At 42.9% G+C, this 17500-nt stretch overlaps 1 protein-coding gene across 7 annotated transcripts in view; it reads right to left on the bottom strand.

The window, feature by feature from the left end:
* Nucleotides 1-17500, bottom strand: part of PROX1 (prospero homeobox 1) — a 54158-nt gene that overhangs the window by 12766 nt on the left and 23892 nt on the right. The gene's annotated exons all lie outside the window — the stretch shown is intronic.

Genomic DNA, 17500 nt, shown 5'->3' with positions numbered 1-17500 from the left:
AAAGCTGGATAAACATACTTTAAAAATGATAAGATTGCGTCAGGATTGATTTTGCTTTCAAATTTTATATAAAGTAGAATTCTTGGTGTGTGTGTGTGTGGCTTTTTTTTTCTTTAAAGTCTAATTATGAGCAGAAATAAATAAGTGCAGCACAGACCACTCAAGATGTCAGCCTGCCAGGCGAGGTTAAATTATCCAGAAAGACAGCAATGGGTTGTTTTTTTTCCAATAGCAGGACGTTACGGATTTAAAAAATATCTTTATTCATGCCGACCTGGTAGGCAACAAGTCGTTTTGCCAAATAGAAAAGCGAAAATCTCTAGTGGACTTGGGATCAGAGGTCTTCAGCTGGTGAAGGCTGCTCAGGTTGCAGAGCTGCATCCCCCACAGACATACTAATGGGAGGTAAACAGGTTGGAGGGGGTGAGCGGGAAGCTGGCTGACTTCTCGAGTTGGATGATCTATATAGTGGCAGCAGTAAGGGGCTCCACACAGAGCTTCTTAACCCAAAGAGAAGGTGTAAACAGTATCTATTAGACCCTCTCCAGGATTAAGAGTCTGCCATCGAGGGAGTACTCTGGGTGTGCGTAGTTCCAAATGAAACAGCATTAAGTGTGCACATACCAGTCTGTGCAAGCAAAAGTATAGTAGCAATAAAAGATGATTCAATGGAAACGGCTTCTCTGAGGAAAAATACTAAAAAGGATGAACAATACACACAAGTGCCCACAGGGATGTAAAGTTAATATCTGACTTAAATTGACAGCAGCGATGAGATTCAGCATAAAGAGTGAGATTTACAGTCATAATCCACCCCCTTGCAGGGAGAAAAACACACAAAAAGAGAAGAGAGACTTGGGAAACTGCATGTAGGCCATTCCATAGGGCTCCTCATCCATCATCCCTTAGAGGAAGGGCATTCGTGAAGGCTGCCGGGCAAGCGAGCCGCTAAATATGTATCAATATGCGCCAGGAAATGGTACGACACCCACCAGAGCATTTGTGTGGAGGGCAAACCCTTCCCTGGTGCTCTCCGCTGCCATTGACTCCCCACCCATCGCGCACGACACGGCTGCTACTCACGTGGCCGAATCTGTAACAAGGAGCCACAGAGTATGGAAATGGCCAACCAATTCTTCCGGGCCCCTTGCAGTCAGAGATAAAGCCTGCACGCCCCACCCTTTGCAGGTGGCACCCCTTTGTGCTTATTCATCCAGTATCTTACTGGGCTGCCGCCGCTTGTTAGAGCAAACAAAGAGGCTTGCGTTGCTTGTACTATATGCCCACGCTGGTCTGGTTTACCCACCTATTCCCTCTCATCGCATTCTCACACTCTATGCTCTTTGGGACTGGAATGGGGTGTCTGACTTATAGGTGTGTGTGCAGCACCTAGCACAATGGGCCCCACAATACCAATAACAAAATAACTGGACTCCTCAGGCTGAATGAAAATTATGAGGCTCCCCTTGCTGCAGCATTTGGCCAGATTCCCTCCATTCCACTGCCCCCACCAAGAGTGCCAGGCAGCAGGTTTGGCAGCCAAATCTTGCGGCTCTGCTGTCTCCTCCGTGGTGAGTTTTGGGCTCTCTCCTCCTTTCCAATCCACTCGCCTGAAGCTATCTGGAATACTCCTGAGGCACAGCAAAGATGGGGGTCAACCAAAAGTTAATGCCACCTCTAGGCTGCGTGAATTTTTAGGCAGATTTCATGCAGGATGGAGGGGAGATTGTAGCTACCTTCACCAGCCCCTCCCTACTTGCGGATCCCTGAGGCTGCAGAGGAACCCCTAGTGGAAGAAGCTGCATGGTGCCATGGAGGCAGACCCCACCTTTCTGAATGGATGGGGCAGATCTAGCCACAGAGCTTGCCCTCTGCAGTGCAGGGAACAAGAGCCGGCCTCGTATAGTGTGTAGCTGTAAAGTGTAGATTTCTGTCACTACCAGGTGAATGCTGCTCAAAGCAGTGCTCCTTTGCAATCGGTTTTCTTGTTTTTCCAGGGTAGCTGGTGGAGTGCTTTGCCTTTGCCCCGACTCCTCCTACATTTTTCAAACCACCATCCTCTTTTTTGGAGGAAGTAGAATGGCTGCGTGGGCCCATCTTTGTGCTGTGAGTTGGTGTGGCAGCATACCAAGCAGGAGGCCTTGGCTTACACAGAAAATTTGGAGGCAGGTTTTGGAGTAAGTTGCTACACTTTTTGGCGCGCAAGCTGGGGCAGCATATGGCCCAATGTACTCAGTTAAAGTCTGACACTTAACATTATTTAACAGTTTCTGCATTAGGTGCTTTATAAGGTAAAGGAAATTAACAATTTTCAGCTAATTAGATCACTCAATTGGCTGAACATTCTGGACCCCTCTTAGGAAAAAAATAGGTTGGCTCAGGCCATGGAAAGGCTAATGCCTCTTCCATTATCACTTATGAGGAGAGGGAGATATTTGGAAAAGGCATTTTTATTTCAAAAATACAAGTGAATAATACTTAAATTATTGGGCACAAAATGTCCCCCAGTCGTCTCCTTTTCTCAGATTAGGGTGGAGCTCGGCATTAATCTCGGTGACTTCTTCATTGGAGGCGGCACGGGGTACCTCATGGCAGTCTGGAGTCCACACTATCATTGCATTCAGTCTTTGAGTCTCACTCAAATTTGCGCCTGCAGCACTTTCAGTGCAAGTGTTTCTGTAGATCAGTTCTCAGACTGTGGGTCGGGACCCCAAAGTGGTTTGTGACCCTGTTCTAATGGGGTTGCCAAGGTGGCTGGGGCCCAGGGCCATCCAGGGGCCATGTAGTAATTGTTGTCAGAAGGGGGTCATGGTTCAATGAAGTTTAAGAACCCCTGGACTAGAATCACAGCTTATGCTTCCTTCTAGCACTGAAAGCACCTAGCTAGGGGTGGGAAACAGCCACAGCGATCTAGAAACGCTCCACACTTGTGAGCGCTGTGTTCCTCTCCAGCTGGGAGACTCACTCGGGGAAAGAATCAGAGTGATTTCAATGTGGTCACCCTCCCCACCACTGTGACCCTCACACCAGCATCACAAGGGATCCTGCGGTGTAGTGGTGCTGAAGGGGCAGATTTAACACTGAAATGCTGACGCTAGTGATTAGTGCCCCAGCTGCTGTTACAGAGAAGCGAAGAGTTCTAGCCCCAAATCAGCCAGGTTTGAAAAGGAAAAATTATGGAGACACGTGTTTTTTTTTATTTTGTTGCTTACTGCTGCATTTGCATTCTTTCCTTTTTCCTAACAAACCACCAATAAAACACACAGCTGAATAAACCCTTTAACGTACATCCCTAAAATCATTTCAAAATGCCTGGCTGGAGTGAGGAGCAACCCCCTCCTCCACTGCCATGCAAAAGTGTTGAGGCATTAAACCTGGACCACAAAGCTGCTTTTAGCAGGGGAAAGAAAGCCTTGCTCTCACAAGGAAAGGACGGGACAGAGGGAGTGCTGAGATGTCCAATAACATCAGAGAAGCAAAAGTGGTGGTGCAGTGAAAATGGATACTGTGGAATACACTAGATTTAATCACTTACATTTAAATAAAGCTTTTTCACACTGAAGGAGTCCAAAGTACTTTACAAGATCCACATAGGGATACAATACATAGCACATAGATACTAAACTGATACGTACATTTCACGAGCCATGGATGGATGGTTAGAGCTGCTATTCTATAATGCAACACCCCTTCCATCTAGAAGGGATCTAGCTGGGACCCGATTCCCATTTAGCAATATGTGAAAGGCAAGGTAGTCCTGACCCCCTGACACCTATTTCTGACTGCCACCCTGAGAATCTTATCCCCCAGCTTGAGAACTCATGAGACAGAGGAGTACTTTACCCACCCCTGAAATGCAGTCATGCCACGGTGTGGGGCAAACATTTTTTAAATAAAAAAAAAATTGAAGTTTCAAACAGACAAAAGAGGATCTTAAATTACGATTTTGATCTCTCACCTCTTAAAATATGCAAATTCCTTCCCTCTCCTCCTGACCAAGATCTCTAAAATATTTTACTTCCAAGCTATCAAGTTGCATTCTGGGAATTTTTTCTTTTGGTTTTCCTGCTGAGTTAGACGTGTGCGACTATAGGGATTTACAAGGGATAGCTCTTGACCTCCTGCATCATTAATAGCATTGTAACAGTAAGGAAAAATCACTAATGAATTCCTATAGTTTAAGCTGTGTTGGGGTTTAATATATGTTGGGGAGTAAAAGGAAAAAAGTATATGCCTGGTTACTTTTACACACACACAAAGCTGCATTAGCCTCCCCTTGAATGAGAAATAAAACCAACAAATGCAAGACTGTTCTGACTTACTGACCCTTTAACTCAGCCCCATTGTGACTAAACATGCTCTGCTTTCAGAGGCATCTCCTACGATGCTTGGCAATGTTACATACCATGCTGCCAAATCCTGACAGGTACTAGACACAGACACCACAGAACACCTGTGCCCAGAAGAGTGAACACGAGGTTGAGATTGAACACCCAATTCCGGCTCCCTTATAGTAACTGCAGATAGGCTGCTCCACAGGTTTTCTGGGATAGTAGCGACACAGGAGCGTTTTATGATGGGACAGAAAGGGCAGGCGACAGGGCCTGGATGCTGAAGAGCATGTGCCTCTTTCACCAATAACAGGTCCCGGCACAGATTTACTACCATGCGTAGGGGAATTCTGCTGCGGGAGCTGGTGGATAAAATCGGCGTGCACGGTTAAAAGTGCTTTTGCAGCATGCACAGTACGTAAACCTCTTTGTAGTGTGGTTACCCTACTGTCCCTACGCTGGCCAGCATTCGGCTTAGTGGATGGATCTTTAACACTGCAGTAACACATCAAATGTTTATATCCCTCCATTTACAGAGTACATATTCCACGGTATAAAACCGTAATATAGGCACTCCTGCCAGTTCTGCCCAGGAATAATGAGAAAATATTTGTAATCTGTTTTTTTTTGGTCTATCTAGGAATTAAGTTCCAGGTCCTGAAATGGCTCTTTTTGTCTTAGTATGTGGGGCTTGGGGGCAGGTGGTCTGTAATCAGCTGGGCAGTGTCTGGAGTGGAGGGAAAATGTGCCCGTTCCCCTGCTCAGAATACAGGTGGGGGTCATGCCTGGGTGGGGAGAGTGAAGCAGAGCTCTACCTCCCCATGCCACCCATTGATCAGTTGGGGATGGGGGTGGAGTGGGGATGGGGCATGAGGAAGCTGATTGGCTCCAGGGAACCCCTGTGTTTAAGCATTCCCGCGCACCCAGCAGCCATGCTCGCTGCGGAAAGCTGCCCCAGCCCCTCTGCCCTGTATGTGGTGCAGTTTTCCAAGCTGGGTTTCCAGGGGTTGCTGTAGGTCTAAGCTATCTGGGGTCAGAAAGGAATGTTTTCTTGGTGGGCAAGACTGGCAAGGTGTTGGTGGCTTTTCCCACCTTCCTCACAGCACCCTGGGGACCTGGTAGGGGGGTAAAGACAAGGGAGACGACACTTCAAAATAAAGAAATAAAAGAGGCAGGGGGTAATAAATGTTGCAGCATGTGGCTGGTGCCCAATGCAGGCAGGAAGCGTCAAGGAGACAGATCCTCAGGTAAACGCAAGCACATGGCCCAGGGACTGGTGAACCCGTGAGGCAAGAGGAGGTCTGAAGTCTTCCCCTTGTCTGTCCCCTCATTGCTCCTTGCAGGAGGAAGGTGATGGGATTCTGCATTGGGCTGAATGGGGAACTGAATAGCAGGGGTTTGTCTAAGAGAACCAGCCCATATTGCTTGGTTCCATGGCCTGAGGCCATTCAACGCCTCCCCCCAAGGCCCCATCGATGCCTTCTAGTTAAAAGCCTCTCCTTTAATATTAAAGTTAATAAAGTTGTGGCCTGCTACTTTAAATCTATTCACGTGTCTATGTCATCACCCTCCTGCAAGTCCTGATCAATGCAGCAGTCTGTCTGCTTGGCAATGCATACTGCCCTGGCCCTCTGCTCTCTGCGCTGGCTCCCTAATAAATACAGAACTGAGTTCAAGGTCGAACTCCTCCACTGGTCTGGCCCTAGCTACCTGAGAGACCATCACGACAGTTCTGTTTCACTGGGACCATTTAACTATCCACCCTTAGGGGAGGCTCAGGAGTTGGAACTTTTAAATAAGCCAGTCCTCACCAAGGGAATGGACTCCCCCAGGAGCTAGGAATGACCATGTACCTCACCCTGTTCAGAACGAAATGGAAAACTTATCTGTTTAACTTTGCTTTCTCTCAAAAAGCTCTTCCCATTGTGCCTTTCTCGCTCTCTCACACACATGCTAATTAAGCTAGTCCTCATGCAAGCTGGCAAGGAAGAGACAGAGATTGTTCTTCCTATTATTAAATACTTGGCAGGTGCTCAGGTACTATAGTGATGGGCCCATGTAAGCACCTAGATAGAGCTGATTCTCCAGCTGCTGTGATAGCCTTAGTGTTGTTGTTCTTAATCTTGTAGGGAAATATTGCCACTTTAATATTAGATCAGCATACTACAGCTTCATTTTTTTAGGCTGTATTATATCTTGTACTGGCACATGGTATGGGCCTTTCATGGACATCATTTATAATGGTTTTGCCCAGCAGTCACCTCCTCATGGCCTCATAATGGGTGGGGACCCATGGACCTATAACTGGAGGGAATCGTGTCCATACAGCATATTGTTTGAAATAATGGTGCTATGATGATCTCACACTATGATGACATAAGACTGGAGTCACGATAAACTTGCAACGCTGTTGCTTTACCATCTCAGTCATGCCTGGCATCTGCTTTGTAACAGGGCAGGGGATACAGAGGGAAGATGTGTCAGAGGGAGGTGTTGACATCATTTATGGTGATGCCGAGTCGCTCTCATGGTTTTCAAAAGTTATAGAAATTAGCTGCGCTGTACGATTAGTTGCTATTTCCCAAACACACCACACTGCCATTTCACAATATAGTGGTGATGCCGTTAAATACTTGACACACTTAGGGATAACAGTTCAAAGACCTACAGAAGAGGAGTGTGCATTAAAGTCCAAGGGAGTCATACAGTTATAGCCAAGGCCCTACCAAATTCACCCGCCCATTTTGGTCAATTTCACAGCCATAGGATTTTAAAAATTGTAAATTTCATGATTTCAGCTGTTTAAATCTGAAATTTCATGGTGGTGTAATTGTTGGGATCCTGTCCCAGAAAGGAGTTGTGTGGGGCCCTCAAGGTTATTTTAGGGGGGGTTGCAGTACTGCTACCCTTACTTTTGCACTGCCGCTGGCAGTGACACTGCTTTCAGAGCTGGGCAGCTGGAGAGCGGCGGCTGCTGGCTGGGAACCCAGCTCTGAAGGCAGCACCACCACCAGCAGCAGCGTAGAAATAAGGATGGCATGGTATGATATTGCCACCCTTACTTCTGCACTGCTGCTGGTGGCAGCTCTGCCTTCAGAGCTGGGTTCCCAGCCAAGAGCTGCCACTCTCCGGCCGCCCAGCTCTGAAGGCAGCACAGAAGAATGGGTGGCAATACAGTGACCTCCCCTCCCTGATCCCCTTTTGGGTCAGGACCCCAATTTGAGAAACGCTGGTCTCCCCTGTTAAATCTGTACAGCATATGGTAAAAGCACACAAAAGACCAGATTTCAGGGGGGAGACCAGATTTCATGGTCCGTGACACATTTTTCATGGCCATGAATTTGGTAGGGCCCTAGGTATAGCCCCATGCAACTCAGTGAAAATGTATCAGCTGTGTGGGTCTCTCGCTGCGTGTATGCAGGGGAGTGTTAACATACATTACAGGTAAAGAGCAAGAGACTCTAAAGCCAGGTCTATATTTAATTTTTAGTCTTCTAAAACTGTAAAAGAGTTCTATAAAATTAATATTTGGTTAAAAAACAAAAACTTCATCTGAGTTTTATGTAATATTACATAAGGCCAGATTCTCAGCTGACATGGATCAACATAGCTCCATTGACTTTGGGAGCCAATTTATACCAGCTGAAGATCTCACCCCAAGTTTAAATAAGATGTGAGTGAGTTAAACCCAGGAAAATGAATTGTTATAACTGAGTAGCTAATCCACCTGCTTAAAAGCAGCACTATCCACTCTGTTATGTGATTTGTGTAGAACAGCTCCAAGATAGTTTTGAGGAGAAAATGTTTGCCTTGGGTTTTATAATCGTGAAGTACAGAACATGCACAATTTTTTAATATAAAGCTGTGGTAAGAACACACTTTGCATTTAGGAATCCTCCATCAGCTAGACAGTGATTACAAGAATAGTTCCCTGTTCACAATTCAACCCTACTTTCCAAAAGTTTTGAATGAAACGTAGTTAACATGTAATGTAAAAGAGACTGGAGAAAAATTGTGTGACATATTTATTACCTGATACCAATAGTAGGAACGTACATCTAGACTTAACACACAATGAATTGGTTCCTCCCTGCAACTGCAAATCTGAGATGTTCCTAGTCTAGTTATTTTCAGGGATGAATGACAAGTCGGAAAGGTTGTGAGGGATCAGTTTGGGCTAAAAGGGATTAAAATCTAGGATGATCTGGGAGAAATGAGGACATACAGAATTTAGCTTCACATAGGAAAATGGAAAACAGGGAAGAACTAGGAAGATGAATAAAGGCTCATCATAGACACAAAAGAACAGAGCAAAAAAAGAAGCCTGGATTTGGGCATTCTTGTCTGGCAAGGAGGCAGGCAGTAAGGCTAATGAAGCATTTGCGATATGGGACGTATGCCAGCGTAACAAAGAAGATGTGCATCAGCTCTGCAGATGTGCCAAAGCCCCCAGAGCAAAATAATGACATAATCACCATCAGTGTCACAGACCAGACTGTACACAAGGTGACATGGGAGAGAATAAATAAGAGTCTTTAGAGGCCTGTAGTACACACAGAGGAAGAAATAGCCATTCCTCACTACTGCCACCACCCCAAGAGAGTTGAGCGATGTGGGGTATAATGTGTGCAGCTACCAAAAGAAATCCTGAATTGTGCAAGGCTAAAGCACTATAAATTGGAGCTTTTCTCAGTCTCCAGTTGACGTTTCAATTCCCCCTACCCCTTGTTGAATGCAAAATGAAATGGCAGTAGGAGTCTGAAGAGTTTGCCAATTTTGGGACGGGGGGGGGGAGGGGGGAGAGAAGGAAAGGACAAAAAGAAGGGGGTATCAGTAAATAATTGTAAAAAACAGAGAGCTGGAACTATCTCTGGCTTTCCCCCAAAATAATATTAAAAACTCAAACAAGGAGAGGTGCATATTTGGTTCATCGCTCTCCATGAACAAAGCTTGAAAAGCAAAAGCAAAATATTTTGCACATTAAAATACAAGATTATTATTTTATTGATCAGGAATAAAACAGTGCTTAGGGCAATTCAGTAGTTAACATGTTCTTTGCAGTGGGGAGTAATCTGAAAAGCTCCAAGTAGCCTTAAACCACCTAACAACAGCTCTTTCTGCATAAGGTAGGTGCTTGTCTTGGTACAGATGTCTGGTTGTGTGGGTGGGTTGTTGTTTTTTTTTTAACATTACTTTTGTCAATTTTTAAAAGGAACATCTGTTTGAGAAAGTGAAACAACACTGGGAAGCAATCTTTGGACCCAATCTGGCAAACAGTTATCAACAAGAGTAGCTTTACTCAAAGAGCTGAGGGTCTTCTCATATGCATAAAGCTCCTAAAGTGCAGGACTGTTTGCAGGATCAGCCCCCATCAGAGTAGCTCAGAACAAAGAACTGGCTTCACCAGTGTCCCTTTTCATCGCTTCTAATGAAAGATTCATAAGAATAACTTTAATTTTTTATGACCGTTTTTGCATTACTGTATTAGCTGTGTGTACCTCATATGCAGTTTCTTCTTAAATACAGAAAACCTGTTGCAAAATGCCTTGCACAACTTAATCAATATAATAATTGATTTTGGTTGCTTTGCAGGTCTCCTTAACATAAAAGAAGTGCCATGGAGCCCAGAAAACATTTTGATGAGGTTATTCTTTTTTAACTCGTATAGTTAAGTCTATGAAGAGCATTGATACTGTTTTTGTAAATTAAAAACCTCCCTAATTTTCTAGTTAAACTGTTCAGCAGAAGAATGATTGTATTTGTCTTTTTTGGCTTCACTCTATTAACTGGAACAGTAACGTAACGATTGTTAATAAACAGCTTTAATTTGACCGTACTTCTTGCATATCTGCTAACTGCACCATATCTTTGTTTAACAGATCATTAGGGAAAACAAGGAAGCATGTATGTAATTTTGTTCTGTTGTATATGAAGTTTAATAATTATGCCACAGAGGATTCTAATTTAATCACAGAAGGTGCGACAATATTAATAATCTGTTAAGAAAACTCCAGCTTCTTTGCCCTTTGAAGTTATTGGCATTGGAATAGCTTTTTAAAAAAAAAACGGGTAAAGTGTTTGTTTCTGTTGGCGCTTACACCAATGTTTTCTTTTATGGATATTCCATTAAGCATCCTTCTCCCCTCAAAATCAATGCTTGTTTTGGGCAGAGGAGGAGGAAATCGATCAAAGTGGACATGGAGAGAAAATTTTTCAGGTATTGACCAAAATTTCCCCGGAATTGTTTGATAATAATTTTTTAATCTTCCATTCAAAATAAAAATAAGAGGGTCTGAAGAAGTTTTTAATTAGCTAAATAGCTGTGTAATCTAGATGAAATAAACATGCTAGTTTGAAAAGGTTGTTAGAACTTTTTTAGCCATTTAATCCATAGATGGCTGAATACAATATGTTCCACAGAAAGATACAACCATCACCAGCAGCTGTTAGAAGAGAGCTTGCTCTCTGCTCCTATTGATAACCCTTTGTGGAATGAAGAAAAAGAGCTGAGGGAAGGAGAACTGAATGTCAGACAATAGACATCGCTACACACACTGTCTCTGAACTTTCCTCATCTCTGAAGGACAATTAATTATGAAGGCCTTTGGGGTAGGTCGAAGCAAGGGAAAACCTACTGCTGGCCCAGCACTCCAGCCGCTATCTCTGTGTTTGTTAAATGGTTGTGCCTGTTGGGGAACCAGAGTAGCAGCCACCAAAATAGCCAATAGATCATTTAGGAAAAAAAGAGCAAAAGATTTTTTTTAATGTGTGTCTGTCCTTGTATAATTCTATTCTCACTGTGAAATCATCCATACACAAAACACAAGGACAATTTTTTTTTTTAGAAGAGCCACAGGGTAGGTTACAGTCAGAAACGGCCTCTCAGTGGTGTGTTAAAAAGGATGGTCTTTTCACCAAATCATTTCACAGAGGCAAAACAGACAAACACAAAGAGTTGAGACTTTTTCTGCTACATTAAATAGAGTAACTGATAAGGTCAGACATATGATACCTAAAGACATGAATCTGTGAACTCTTGAAGTCAAAGGACTTCTCTGTGCAAAGGAACAATCTTTCAAAGGAAATAGATCATAGAACTCCACTGAATCCCCTTTAAACTTTATGAAGCAGGAGGAGAAAAAGCTCTAAGTAGGGAAGCTTGACAGAAGAGCCTTGAACTATTTTCTGAAGGAAAGATGAGACCCTCCCTGGGCTGTCACAAAACATCTTTTTTTTTCTAAAGGCTCTTCTGAACTTTGATATGTGCCAAGACACCGCTATTGAAAGCTGTATAATTATGTGCTATAGCCACTGTAGAAAATGCTTTGTTCACCTCAACAAAGAACAATAAGCAAAGTAAAGTGACATTACACTGTATCTTTTTCTTTAAGAATGTCGAGAAAGGTCATGGTATGTTATAACTAATAAAGCTGTTGAGTAAGGAGGTTTAAAGTTGATCTTGCTGTGCTTAAATGTAACCCAATGACAAAAAGGCAGAGGGAGCTAAAATGTAATGACATTAAAAAAAACCAGATAATAAATCAATGGGGCAGCCTCATTATACCAATGAATATCTTGAACCTAAAGGAAATAAATATAAAAATGAAGTGTGGTTGTGAGACAGAGTTTTCTATCTCCAAGCTTGGTGATTTTTCTCTTCAAGTTTCCCTTCAAGTTGTAGTTTGCAATTCAACTAAACAAGAAGCAGATTAATGAGTAGCAACTAAATGGTATGTACAATACTTGCACATTCTATAGGCACCTGAATTTTGTAACTTAATTTACAAATAAATGTCATCTCCTGTGAAAGTTGCAAGGGAAATAGAATTCTTTCACAAAAGTGCCTCCTCAAGCAGTTTTCTTCTTTTTAAACAAAAAAGCCCTGAGACGTCAATGAAAACAATTAAGAGACCAGTATTTCTAATGAAATTTCTCCTTTTGTGTGTGTGTGTGGGGGAATCTATCTAAATACGTGTGCTCCAAGTTTCCTTTAAAGGAATGACAATAATAAACCTTTCCTACAATGCTTGGTATTCACAAACTGCAAAATAAGTTTTCTATTCTCTTGCTGCATATCATAAGTCCTCTGCTTCTTTCTTTCTTTCTTTCTAGAAAGGTCCTGGTATGCTACAATGAATAGAGCTGCTGAGTTAGGAGGTTTAAAGTTGACTAGAAAGCCAAGGGAGAGTAATATGTAAAGAAGACTCTTGTCACCTGCTTTTGGTAACACATTAGAAACATACAGGTTGCCTCTGTGCAGCATCTCAAATAGATGAGGGAGCAAGCGAGGAGTTTGCAAATTATAGGGCCTGATTTCCACTTATACTAGGGCCACTTTACATTGCCCTAATTGTGTACAAGGGCCTTAAAGGGGGGTATAAATCTTGCTTTAAAGCCCCTATAAGATTGCAAAAACACTGTAAAATTACCTTAGTGTAAATGAGAATCAGACATTAAGGGTTTAATTGCCCCTTTGATGCTCATCAATTGAGGTCAAGAAGAGTCATGCTCATGCAAGTAGGAAAGAATATGGACTTCTATAATGAGAATGTTAGTATCCAGGAGTTTCAAAATTTACTATTTATTTAGGGTGCCCATTTAGAGATGCTTTAAACAGGTCTGATGTTCAGACTATGGGTAGGACAGCACTTTTGGAAAATCAGGGCCCTTTAAGGTATCTCCAGTTGAGCACCCAAAAACTGAGGCACCCCAAATCACTAGTCCCTTGGGAAAATTTGGGCCATTGGCATTTCTCTGAATTGTTCTTCTGATGCTTATGTAACCCACATACCTTTTGGGTGTGGTGCTCTGTCCCATCTAGTGGCACTGAGACCACTGAGAGAGAGAGATAAAATGAGTCTGCTCTACAGTCTCACCCAGCTGGCTTTTAATTCACATGGTGAATTCACTGATGCTCCAGAGGTCCCTGGTTTGATCCCGCTGGCTGACAACCTGGGTCTGCCAGTGTTATAAGTGGGGGCTCGTCTGGGATTTCAACTGGGAAGTCTCTGAAGCTCAGGACGTGCTTCCTCCGCTAGGGGATGCATGTAACCTACACACCTCCTGGGAATGGTGTTCTGTCCTATCTAGTGGCCCCGAGACCACTTCGAGAAAGAGATAAAATGAGTCTTCTCTACAGCTAGTTGACTTTTAACTCACATGATAGAGGTTCATGCGCTGAACTCCAGAGTTCCCCGGTTTGATCCTGCCCACCGACGACCGGGGTCTGTTGACGTTACACTTGGCTATATGCTTTCTTATTTTTTTTGGAAATAAACAAAAACAAACTCCCATTGATTTCACTGGGTATGTCTGTATGCAATAAAACACCCGTGACTGGCCCAGGTTAGCTGACTCCGACTCACATGGCTCAGGCTGTTGGGCTATAAAATCTCAGAGTAGACACCCGGGTTTGGGCTGGAGCCCAGGGCTCTGGGACCCCATGAGTAGGGAGGGTCCTTGAGCCCAGGCATTTACACTGCAGTTTTACAGACCTGCAGCCCATGCCCAGCAAGCCTGTGTCAGCTGACCCGGGCCAATCACAGATATTTTATTGCAGTGTATACATAGCCAATGGGATTAATGTACAGCGTCAGCACTTAAGCAAGTGTGTCTTTGCAACATCAGGGTATTAATTAGGTTTTCCCTGACTTCATACCATTTTCCCACATAAAATAAAGTGAACCTCTTAACAAGCTTTTTTGGTTTCTAAACAGATGATTGTACTTTGCAGACTCCTACATACAAATACGCCATAACCAATGCTGTGCAAAAAAGACATTTGTCTCTTCATCCTTCATTGTAGCAGAATTACATATAGTTTATTCACAAAAATAATGCAACTTGGCAGAAGTTTCACCATTATGATCAACTTGCATATGTACCTCTGCAAGACTAGGTGAATTGCTGTGAAACAACATGCAAGCAGAGCTCAGAGAGACAGTTTGCAACAGCTCACTTTGGTGTTTATTTGTTTGCTACACACAGGATGTCTTAGAAAAGGTAAGATGTAGGTGTAAGGGCAACAACCAGAATACCTAATGGTAGGGGACAGGTCTCTCTGTGTATGTCTCCACTGCAATGTAAGCCTGTGCTTAATCCCAGGTCAAACCTACCCCACCCCTTGCATCTACATTGCAACTGCGCTAACACTGAGCTTGGACCTAGAGTTCCAGGACTCTGCAGGGTTGGAGTGTCCGATCTCGAATTAAGCCGGGACCCAGGGTCTGAGCCCTATTGCTTTGCAGTGTAGACTTGGGTCCTGGGAGTCAGCCGGAAGCATCCCAGGGTTCCATGGGACAACTTTGCTAGTTCTCTCTATCCCAAAATCTGTAATCCACTCTATTGAAAGCAGAAGCCACCCCCCTTTGCAAACAGCAGCAGCTCAGGTCCGCATTAACCCATTCTCTTCTGATCACCAATCTGCAAGTACCCTATCAGAGAGCTTCCAGGGTTTGCAATGGAGACTGAACTGATCAAGTGATCTGCAAAGCAAGCAGGTTCCTGGTAACATGCAGGGCGGGCAGCAAAGTTTTCGCACAATGCACCACTGTCCTATGGATAGAGCGACTACATTTTGGGTGGGGAAGAGGGTGCTAGGAACTCTGGGATATAGTTACTTTGACTTGGGTCTGTGTACTTCAGTGTGGTCACCAAAGCCCTACTTTCCAGCATGGGATAGAAAAGTCATAAAATAGGGTTAAAATACAATGTAGCTGCCCAGGGTTCCCTAACATGGGTCAGCCAACTTGAGTCCCACTAAACCCAAGCTTACATTGCAGTGTAGACATAACCTGAAATTTCAGAACTGAAAATGGGTCAATCTCAGCCTCCTGAAAGGAAGTGAGAATGCAGAATCCTGGGGAGACAATAATCCCTTTAATATATGAGAATAATATATATATATATTAAAGGAAAATTATATAAGTGAACAGGAATGAAATAGAACTGAGAGCCATGGAGGAGCTAGAGTCCAGGTGTCATCCGAAGGCCAACATGCTTTGCCTATTTTAAACCAAGTTGTGTTTCAACTTTTTGCCACTTTTACACCAATGGCTTGGTAATCTCCCTTGCCTACCAATGTCCCACTATGGTTGTAACAATGAGCTCTGGTGATCTATAGGGACTGATTTTGAAGGGGAGTTAGGATAAGTTCCGGAATGGAATCTATATGTGAATCTTAGTTATTGTATTCAGCGGTCAGATATCATAGTGCTGGGCTCCCTACAAGTACCATAGATATGGAGTGGCTCAGCAAGCTGTCATCTCTTTCTGACCTTCTGCTCCATCTACGTTGTGATATATACGTTATGGTTTAGGGAAGAAGGATGAATTGTTTTTCATTTGTAAAAAAACTGCCCCAGGCAAATGTGAGCGTTTCCCACCTTTACTGAAGAAATCACATTTGCCATTTTTCTATCAGTATGAATTTCCTTGCACAGCTATACTTACTGCATGTTCTGTTTCAATTGACCTTATGGGACAAAACAAATACAGAAACAAAACCATGCAACATTAAAAAAAAAAAAGTAAGTTATTGTATCCTGCTGGAGGTGTTGTATCTATCTCTGGCGCTGAGCCACAAGGCTACAATGGCAAAGCTAAAATGATAGGACGTGTAGCTTGTTAAGCATCTTATGTGACTTTGCTAAAAGCTGATACTTCCAATGCGCTATGAAGAGAACACAGTATCAGAGTTTCCTGAGCAAATTTGTGCCACAGCCTGGGATGAAGAACCAAATTCACCTGGTTTTATCGCTTTTTCCCTAATTGTCTGTTTGGGTGTGTTAAAGTATCCGCTGGCAAGTGAAACTCACACATAAAGGATCAGGGGGTTAGGAAATGCGGTATTTAAGAAGAGATTTAAGAAGACCATACTATCAGACTTTAATCATATCAGAAGATCAGGAAAGCATCACTGAAGTATGAGGAAGGAACTTTGATTATGCTAAATATGGCAAATGCTCAGTTTGCTAAATCCCTTTGGATCCAATTTCAGCATTACAGTACTTGTCATTTTTGCTTTCCAGCTAGTGGGGGTGTGAGTTGGCACTTATCAGGTAAGGTTATAAGACTACATTGAAGATTGCACCATGCAGTTTAATGATCAGCTCATTTTTGGGTCTTTAGTGTATGACAAACTCTAAAACAAGAAATGAGGTTCTAGGAAATTTGTATTAGACTGGATAGATGAAAGGTCTTTTCCTACATGCTTGGGGAAAGAAGCATTTGAAGAGGCTCTTAGCTGTCTCCTGCTTAATTACTAGATCCCTTTTCAGAGATCTAATCTTTAGAAGACAAGATTTTAATCACTGGATGTGCATATAAAAAATTACCTCTGTATTACATGTGAGATTTACATTCTCAAGATTATTTGAGAATTTCCCTTTGGTTTATATATGCTCTATATTTCTCAAAAAAGTTAACTGTATCCATTAAAATTACTACTTTAAACTAACTTTGTGACTAAGACATTGTAAAGCATTAATAAACTCCTTAGGCCTTAAGTATAAACAAAACTGTTGTAAAACAATGCAACTTGATTCAGTCTCCACTGCATTCAGCAATCCAAAATATGGTTGACAATGCAAGGTAGGGGAAACTACACTAGCATTGGAAAATAAACATTAAAAAAGTTAGTGACACTTCCTCTCACTGTTCCCTTATGTTCCTCCCATCTCTGTTATATCTTGTTATCTACTTAGATTAACACTTAGGGGCAGGGACTCTCCTTTTTTAAATGTGTATGACAGTGAGCTAGGGGGCCTTGATCCCTAATAAGGGCTTCTAGGTGCTACCTCGCTACAAATAATAAGTCTGGATACGATTCCCATATGTAACCACTGGTAAATCTTTCAAGGCACATCCTCCTCTCTCCTCTTTCTTCATCCTTCTTTACCATGTAAACTTTCTCCTTGAAAACTGAGCACACACAATGGACAGGAAAAGGCCTCAGAAAACCTTTGGTTAGAGACCTCTTCAAGTTACTTACAGATGCGGCGCTTAGATACTGTGGCAGTGGGTGGTACAGAAAATACCTACGAGAGATTCTGGACCAATGACTGTACTCCTTTTGCCAACAAAAGTCCCTTTGACTATGGAACGTGGCCCTTTGTGTTACTTGGTACCAAGCAAAAGGTACAGGCAAAATCCAATGCACTGCCATTATA

Source organism: Mauremys reevesii, linkage group 3 (assembly GCF_016161935.1).
Source record: "Mauremys reevesii isolate NIE-2019 linkage group 3, ASM1616193v1, whole genome shotgun sequence".
NCBI lineage: Eukaryota > Metazoa > Chordata > Testudines > Geoemydidae > Mauremys > Mauremys reevesii.
The sequence above is the reverse complement of the archived record's forward strand: the minus strand, read 5'-3'. Positions and strand labels throughout refer to the sequence as shown.